The sequence below is a fragment of the Perognathus longimembris genome, chromosome 2, assembly GCF_023159225.1.
Source record: "Perognathus longimembris pacificus isolate PPM17 chromosome 2, ASM2315922v1, whole genome shotgun sequence".
NCBI lineage: Eukaryota > Metazoa > Chordata > Mammalia > Rodentia > Heteromyidae > Perognathus > Perognathus longimembris.
The window spans coordinates 64373169-64382595 of NC_063162.1; the positions used below are offsets into that span (position 1 = coordinate 64373169).

Consider the following 9427-nt stretch of genomic DNA (forward strand, 5'->3'; position numbering starts at 1 on the left):
CCAAGGACACCTGCCCTTCCATGTTCATTGCTGCATTGTTCACAGTAGCCAAGAAATGGAAATAACCCAGATGCCCTACTACAGATGAATGGATCCTAAAAATGTGGCACCTATATACTATGGAATTTTACATAGCCATTAGAAAGGATTAAAATAATGGCATTCACAGGGAAATGGACAGTACTAGAATAAATCATGTTGAGTGAGACAAGCCAAGAATAGAGAGACAATGGTTCATGGTCTCCCTGATATGCAGGTGTTAGAATTAAATAACAAAGGGACAAGACAAAGAATACAGGACCCAAGGTACAAATTCACAGCAACACAAAAAAAGTCAGTATTAGGAAAAGCATGAAAAAGTAAAACGCAAACACTACCTCATATATACCTAAAATAATATCCAGACCAAACAAAACTCCAAGGATAAGGAAGCAAAGGAGGTTTAAATTAGTTTTATAGTATTTAAGAGGGCTCTATGTTCTTTTTTTTTTTTTGGCTAGTCCTGGGGCTTGAACTCAGGTCCTGACCATTGTCCCTAGCTTATTTTTACTCAAGGATAGCACTCGACCACTTGAGCCACAGCATGACTTCTGGCTTTTTCTATATGTGTTGTACAAAGGAATCAAACCCAGGGCTTCATGTATCGCATACACCATTGGCAAAGTTCTGTACTTTCTCTCAATATACAGCCCAGGTTGTCCTTGAACACTCAGTCCTTCTTTTCTGCCTCCCAAGTGCTGGGATTACCAAGTGCATGCATCACCTCACCTGACCTAAGGAGAGCTTTGATTTCACGCACCCATCAGTCCTAGATGTCTCACAAGCAGCAACATTTTCTCCACATCATTGTTCTGTGCACCACATTGAAGGGACATGATTATTTCAAGTGAGAGTGTCTTTCCCTCTGCTTTTTCCTCCAGGTACAACAGACTAGCAAGAGAGTGGACACAGAAATATGCTATGTAAGTGCCTCGAAGGATGCATGGGAGACTTTGCCCAAAAGTACCTCACCAGGCACAGCAGTCTTCCTGTGAAGCATGGCAGTGTTGGCTGGGCCACCCACAGCATCATCTGTTCTTCCCATACTTGTTGGCAACCGACTTTCTGGCTGCAGCACATTGGTGCCACTCTCAGCCATTGTGGCTTTGACGGTATCATGTCTTTAATGTCAAATCAACAGCCATCGTTATTATTATTGTTATTATTATTATTATTATTATTCCTGTAGCCTCCTGGTTGCACTGAAATCAGTCTTTCTGCCCCAGCTCTGTTCATCTGTGAAGGACCAGGCCCTGGGCACCTCCCCTGTCCAGCTCAAGTAGAATGGCTGCTCAATGTAGCACCACACAGGGGCCCAGCCTGGCCCCTCCACACGTACCCTTTGCCTTTAGAACTCAATGCTGTCCTGAGCGTTCCTCATATCCTGTCTGCCACAGAACCAGGTCCTGAGGAGTCTGAAAACATCTTGGAGGCTCCTGAAAGTTGGAACACCCCTGGAAAGCAGAGGCCTCTTTCTGCACTTGTGCTGACTTCCACCCTCTGCAGCACTGCACACTGCTCTTCTCACCTCACAACAAGAAACAGCCAGTGGCAGATGTCAGGATATAAAGCACAGAACATCTCAGGAGAGATGACTTCTTTTTCAGAAGCAAGAGTAGAAGTATGGAGCCTGGAAAGTTTTGGATTCTGCTTTTCTGTATGAGGTTTCTCTCAACCCCACCTCCTCCCACCAGGAGCCTACTTGAAATCCTAGTAGAAGCCATTCACAGACTAGAACACAAGGGACTAAATGTAAATAAAAAAGAGATCTCCCATAACTCTAAATGGTAATATGTAAGTCTCCTATCTTCTTCTTTTCTTTTTCTTTTTTTTTTTTTTTTTTTTTTTTTTTGCCACTACTGGTCCTTGGACTCAGAGCCTGACCACTGTCCCTTGGCTTCTTTTTGCTCAAGGCTAGCACTCTGCCACTTGAGCCACAGCTCCACTTCTGGCCATTTTCTATATATGTGGTGCTTGGGAATCGAATCCAGGGCTTCATGTATATGAGGCAAGCACTCTTGCCACTAGGCCATATTCCCAGCCCCAAGTCTCCTATTTTCTTTCAGGTGGAGAAGAAATAGAAACTTGAGTTCTTTGGAACCTGTTGGAATGCCTAGCTTCCTCACATGGCTTTCTGTTTGTTGGGAGGAGTGGGGTTGGTGCCAGTCTTGAGGCTTGAATTTAGGGCTTGGGGGCTGTTCCTGAGCTTTTCTGCTGAAGGTTCTCAACCACTTGAGCAACAGCTCTGGATTTTGGTAGTTGATTGGAGAGAAGAGTCTCATGGATTTTTCCTCCCCAATCTGGCTTCAAATCATGATCCTCAGGTCTCAGCCTCCTGAGTAACTAGGGTTATAGGCATGAGTCACTGGCACCCAGCTCATTTGGCTTTCTAAGGAGAGGGTTTGCTCTTAAAACTAAGAGCTTAAAGATTGGAGTATTTAGGAAAAGGATTTCTAATAAAGCTTCCAAAGGAGGGAAGTTGAGGCGCTTCAAATCCTAGCACCGTATTTTTCTTTTTGGGAGACACTGCCTCTCTGTGTACTCGAGACTGGTGTCCAACTTAGATGGGAGACTGCCTTTGGCTCCCAGTGCCATGATTACAGCTGTGTGCCACCATGCCAGCCCTAACCTGAGTTGAGTATGAAGCTCCTCCACTCCCAAGGAGTGACACTTGGTGAGTCAGATGGAATTCTTGCAAATGAAGAGCCTCTACCAGCACAAGGTTAGGTGAGGCTGGAGGTGTGGCTTCGTGGTTAGAGTGCCTGCCTAAACAAGTATGAGCCCCAGTTCAAACCCCGGTACTGCCAAGAGAAGGGAAGGGAAGACCTTTGGGTACAGTTGGAAAGAGGTCTACATATCTAGCACCCAGGTGCCAGTGGGAGATTGCTTTGCCCTAGAAATTTCCAAGTTGTAGATACAGTCTTACTGCCACATGCTTTGCCAGGGAGAGTATCATTGTGAGCTTACTGAAGCAGACTGAGCCTGGTCAGCATTTGCCTTGTGGGGGTCCCTATTTAGGATACTCCTGTTACTGTAAGTTTTTTGGGGTCCTTGTTCCTTTTCACCGTGGTGAGGATTGCATTTTAAATTTATCTTTTATTCCTTTGGTCTTTGCTAAAACAGAGCAATATTTCAGTGCTGGAGATCAAACCCAGGGTCTCATGCATACTAAGCAGGTACTCTACCACTGAACAAAAACCCAGCCAAGAACAATAGATCTTATTAGACAGGGGAAAATGCCTTCACTGAGGCATACTTCAGCAATGTAGCCAAGCAACAGTGAGATACCCTGTATGAGATCAGGAGACTGAGCTCACAGAACAGCATGATGACTCATGCTAGGGGAAAAGAGACTGACTCAGGTCAGGGGAATCCAGGTCTAATTTTGTGTTAGGGCTCTGAGTTCCATACTTTGGCCTTTCAAGAAAAATAGTTCAGGCTGGGGATATGGCCTAGTGGCAAGGGTGCTTGCCACGTATACATGAGGCCCTAGGTTCAATTCCCCAGCACCACATATACAGAAAATGGCCAGAAGTGGTGCTGTGGCTCAAGTGGCAGAGTGCTAGCCTTGAGCAAAAAGAAGCCCAGGGACAGTACTCAGGCCCTGAGTCCAAGCCCCAGGAATGGCCAAAAAAAAAAAAAAAAGAAAAAGAAAAATAGTTCACCACCTCCAAGAAACATGGATTTTTCTATCTCCAATAAAAAAATTTCCTGGGCTGGGAATATGGCCTAGTGGCAAGAGTGCTTGCCTCGTATACATGAAGCCCTGGGTTCAATTCCTCAGCACCACATATATAGAAAATAGCCAGAAGTGGCACGGTGACTCAAGGGACAGAGTGCTAACCTTGAGCAAAAAGAAGCCAGGGACAGTGCTCAGGCCCTGATTCCAATCCCCAGGGCTGGCAAAAAAATAAATGGACATTGTTGAAAGCAAACTAAGCAATCCAAGGGCAGGGGAGGGGGGAAATGAGAGAAAAATAAGAATCCAATTACATTAAGCAAAAGGAAAGAAATGTACATATCACCTGACCTGGAAGGAATTGTTTTATTGTTAATAATCATAGAGTTCATAAACATTGTAGACACAAATGACAATGTCCATCATTGGGAAGGTAAAAAAAAAGTGATGAAAGTAGGGGGTGTTGGGGGAGGGAAGGCAGGAGAAAAATGAGGGAGTAACAATAATGACAAGAAATGTATTCTCTAACTTAAATATATAACTATAACCCCTTTGTACATAATCTTGACAATAGAGAAAATGGACATTAGTAATAGAACTGCTTCTTAGAGCTGTTAAGCTCAAGAATATTTAATAATCAATGATGGCTGCTATTGGTTGGGTCAATATGTAAAATCATGTGAAGTTGGCAATATTGGCTGAGACCACTACTCAGAATGGTCAGATGACCATTCTTGCACCCTGTTCTTTCCTGTGGGAGGGGAACTAGACAATCATCTATAGAGAAAGAAATGGAAGCAACAGTGGAAGGTGAGATGTCTGCAAGAATGTAGAGCAGGGGCAAGATCAAAACCATACCCTCTTGGCTGTAGTTCATTTCCATGACCAAATTCCCTCTGGCTTCTTGAATTTCGGACATCAAAAAATCCTTACTAGTAGCTAGCTGAATGGCATTGTGGTAGAAGGCTTGCCTAGAAAGTAACAATAATTTTAAAAGGCCTTACACCAGATGATGATAGGCTCACACTTGTAATCCTAGTTACTCAAGAGGCTTGAAGTTCAGCCAGCCCAAGCAAGAAAGTCTATGAAACTCTTATCTCCATTTCAGCAAGAAGCTGGAAGTGAAGGTATGATTTAAGAAGTAGAGAGCTGAGGAAGAGCACAAGGCCCCAAGTTCAAGCCACAGAGCCAGAACAAAGAAAAAAATCTTTTATAAAAGAAGTGTGTCAGCCTGTCCCTGGTGATCACACCTGGAATCCTAGCTCTCAAGAGGCTGAGATCTAAGGATTGCGGTTCATAGCCAGCCCAGGCAGGAAAGTCCGTGAGACTCTTACCTCTAATTAACTACCAGAAAGTTAGAAGTGGCACTGTGGCTTAAAGCAGTAGAGCACTAGCCTTGAGTAAAAGAGCTTAGGGACAGTGCCCAGGCCCAGGGTTCAAGCCCCACCACCGACCAAAAAAAGGGTCTTTCATCTTCAACTCACTCATATTTTATTCTTAATTATTTAAATTGACCTCCAACTCATCCAGATATTGAATAAGCAATGTAATATGTTCTAAAATCACAATACTTAGCAATTCTTTTTTTTTTCACAACTAGAATTTGACATTGGGGCCTCATTCTCCTTTGGCTTCCTTGCTCAGCTGGTGCTGTACCACTTGTGCCAGGCCTCTAGCTCAGCTTGTTGCTGATTGATTGGAAATGGAATGTCTCCAAGTATTCTTCCCGGGCTGGCTTTCATCTATATTCTTTTGGATCTCAGCTTCCTGAGTAGTTTGCAGATGTGAGTCACAAGTACTTTTTTTTTTTTTTTGCCAGTCCTGGAACTTGGACTCAGGGCCTGAGCATTGTCTCTGGCTTTCTTTTGCTCAAGGCTAGCATTCTAGAGCCACAGTGCTACTTCTGGCTTTTTCTGCTTATGTGGTGCAAAGGAATTGAACCCAGGGCTTCATGCATGCTCAGCAAGCACTCTACTACTAAGCCACATTCCCAGCCCCACAAGTACCTTACAGCACTTTTTCACTCCTATTTCCTGCATGGGAAGCAAGAAATTTTTCCCTACTTGATTCTGTTATACTAAAATAAATTCTTGTTAAACATTTTTTAATCCTCTTAATTTTTTCTTCTTAAAGGTTTCATAAAGGATAATTTTAATAAATTGTATTAATAAATAAAATGTGTTCCAACATGGTGAACAACATGAGATTTGGCATCTAAACTACCCAGATCCCAATCCTGGGCCCATCTGTTAGAGTAAATTAGACTTTGCCAGAAAACTATGCATCCAGGTACAAAGAACAAAGAAAAGTTTATTACCAGCAAAGACATGAGCAAGACCCCTTCTCACAAGAGAGAAGAAATGCCAGTTATTGTCCGAGGTGACCTTTATAACCCACTGTGTCTAGGTGGAGCTAGAAGGCAGAGACCTCGGTGTGGACGTGGGGCTTCATCATGGCAGGCCAGGATTTATGGCTGCTGCCCAAGTAGTAGATAAGAGGTCTTGCAGCTGCCCAGACCTGAAGGTCACTTTAAGGGGACCTTGTTTCCTTTATATGATCAGAGCTGCCCCAAAGGAGTGCCATATCAAGGTAAAGGGGAGTGGAGGCTGATTATTTACTACCATTACTAAATGGGCCTAGTGTTCCCTTGGAAAGGAGCATGTTAAGCTATGAGAGAGGAGGCTACTAAGCCACACACTCCTTGGCTATACTGTACAGGAAACAACTTCCCTGAGCCCAGGTTCCCCAGCTGTAAAATAGAGACAAGGGGGCGGAAATGAAATGAGTTGCAAGCACATTGGTAGTTTAGCATGTGTGTGACCTTGGGTTCTGTCCTATTCTTGCACCTACAAAAAGAAAAAAAAAAAGTGGAAATCACACTGAAAAATGCCCCCAGCAGAAAGAGCACTTAAAAGTGTTTTCTAGCATCTTGGGTTGACTCTTTTGGGGGAGAGGATTGCATTAGGTTATTGGATTTTTTTTATACTGGTCCTAGGGCTTGAACTCAGGGCCTGGGTCCTGTCCTTAAGCCTCTTGTGCTCACTAGCACTCTACCACTAGAGCCACAGCACCACTTTGGCTTTTCTGAGTAGCTTATTGGAGATAAGAGTCTCACAGGGACTTTTCCGCCCAGGCTTGCTTCCAGCTACAGTATCCTCATCTCTCAGCCTCCTGAGTAGATAGGATTATAAGTATGAGCCACTGGCAGCTTGGTTATTGGATTTTTGTAGCTATACATCTTCTCAGAGAGAGAAACCCTAATCTTAGGAAAAGGTGCAGGGGAAGAGCAAACCCTGTGGTGGAGTCCTTTATAAAGGCAAAAGTGACAAAGGCAGAGATACCTACTAAGCTGAGGTGAGGGTGTCTGCAGAAGAAAGTGCTGGTCAGGTGGAAAGAGGCATTAATATTGTGAGAAATTTAAGTTTCCTACCATGCAATAGACAGTGACACAAATCTGTGGTTTCTCTCTTCAAGCTACTTGTCTTGTAGGCCTGAGTTGCCTTCCCAAACCAATCTAGATCTTTCCAAGAACCATTATGACTATTTCAGTGGCAACATTCCTGTCGTTCAGATACTCCATTGCTGGGGTCTAGCTATACCTAAGAGGCAGGCCCCTTCTCCCGCCGTGGGGCTGCTTGGCTGTTATCCACTCCTACCTTCTCCCCGGGTCTGGAACCTCCCCTGGTCTGGAACCTCCCCTGGAAGAGGGAACTAAACCAGCCCCGGCTTCCATCTGTAAGCATGTGTGCCACCATGGCGCCAGCTGAGCCCAGGGGAGGCGGTTCTGTGGGCCATGATCTCCGCCCATAGAGGAAGTTCTGTGACATCACTATGATGGACAGTTCGTCAGCCAATCGCTAGTACCTAGTTAGGCAACCCAAGTCCCTCCCCTTCCCGCCGTCATCACTGTAATAAATGCAATTGCCCTCCCCCTGAATAAATGGAAGTCCACCAGACAGCTCCCCGAAACCTCCGCGTCCAGAGTCTGCTTTGACTTAAGGGGGGCTTTGGACGGGTGGTTTCGCTGGCTCAATCACCATCTCAGCTTAGTCTCAATTGGGACACGCTCTGCCCTCCTGCCAGCGGGAGAAGTGCGCAGAGCCGAGTGTCCCCCACAATTAATGTAGCATGACACTCCATTACTTACCCTTTGTTTATACCTTTTTTTGTTATCAAAAAGGTTTCACCTAGTTGCTTGATTTTTGAGAGTCATGTTGGTGCATTTGCTGATTAAAGTAACTTATAATGGTATTTTTTATATATTAGTATGAATTGTCACATTATTTTAGATCACCATTGTGTATGTGTGTGTGTGTATGTGTGTGTGTACCAGGATTTGAACTCAGGGGCATGCACTTGCTAGACAAGAGCTCTACCACTTGAGCCATGCCCCTAGCGATTTTTGCTGAAGGTTTTGGGGGATTTTTTGCTGGTTATGGGGCTTGAACTCAGGTCCTTTTTGCTCAAGGCTACCACTCCACCACTTTCAGCCACAGCTCTACTTCCATTGTTTTAGGTGGTTAACTAGAGATAAGAGTTTCAAGGCCTTTCCCACCCAGGCTGGTTTTGAACTGTGATCCTCAGATCTCAGGATCTCAGCCTCCTGGGTAGCTAGGATTACAGGTGTGAGCCATCAACACAAGCCTTTTGCTGAGGTATTTTTTGAGATTAAACTGCCCCCCCCCCGGCTGTTTTTCCACATACTTTATGTGTTGAGTTAGGGGTCTCACTCTTCCCCTAGGTTCCCTTTGAACCATAATTCTCCCAATCTCCACCTCCGAAATAGCTAGAATTACAAGTGTGATCTACCAGATTTTCAATGGGGAGGACAGAGCCGGGGGGGGGGGGGGTGGGGGGGTGGGCGGGGTGGAGAATTGTGCTGGTCCCAGAGCTTGAACTCCAGGCCTGAGCACTGTTCCTCAGCTTTTTTGCTCTACCACTGGAGCTATAACTTTACTTCCAGCTTTTTTGGTAGCTAATTGGAGACCTTTCTGTCTGAGCTGGCTTCAAACCTTGGTCCTCAGATCTCAGTCTGCTGAGTAGCTAGGATTACAGGCTTGAGCCACTGGTGCTCCATTTCGGAAAAATTTAAATGAGGACATTTTCATCTATATCTTCAGCTTATTGGTGCTTTGATGCGTCCTGCTTCTTCCATCCATCCTGCTAAGGAGGCTGCATTTCCAGGAGTTACAGATCAGAAGACAGAGGCTCCAGATGCAATGTGATTACAGAAAGAGCTATTGAAAGCAGGTCTTTTTGTTCCAGAGCAAGTGCTCCTTCCAGATCTGGGGTTCCAGTACACCAGTTTGTGAGGTGAAGGTTCAGAGCCACGTTGGGATGGGGGTGGGTGAACTGGGTCTCTGTAGCTTGGTGTTGCCTTTTTTGGTTTGTTTTTGTCTTTTGTAGTTTTGTCTTTTTTTTTTCCAGAGCTGGGGACCAACCTCAGGGCCTTGCACTCACCAGGCAGGCACTCTTCCGCTGAGCCAGATGCCCAGCCCCTGTAGCTTGGTGTAAACTTCAACCCACCCTCAGAAAATACCTATATATGGAGTGGCCACACCCAGGAATGACTTACCCCACATGAACCCCAGAAGTTATCTCCAGAAACCAACCACTGAAACCTTCCAAGGGAGGAAGGTGTCTCACACCACAGCCTGTGCATCCTGTGTGCTAACATGCCATCCTCCCACATGTTTCCATTCATCTTCC

The 9427-nt window shown here is 45.0% G+C and overlaps 1 long non-coding RNA gene across 1 annotated transcript; it reads left to right on the plus strand.

Moving 5' to 3' along the window:
- The first annotated feature begins 671 nt into the window (after positions 1-671).
- Positions 672-1832, plus strand: LOC125345464. The gene is made up of 2 exons (XR_007209735.1): positions 672-962; positions 1437-1832. It is a non-coding gene; the product is annotated as an uncharacterized LOC125345464 (long non-coding RNA).
- Positions 1833-9427: the final 7595 nt, after the last annotated feature.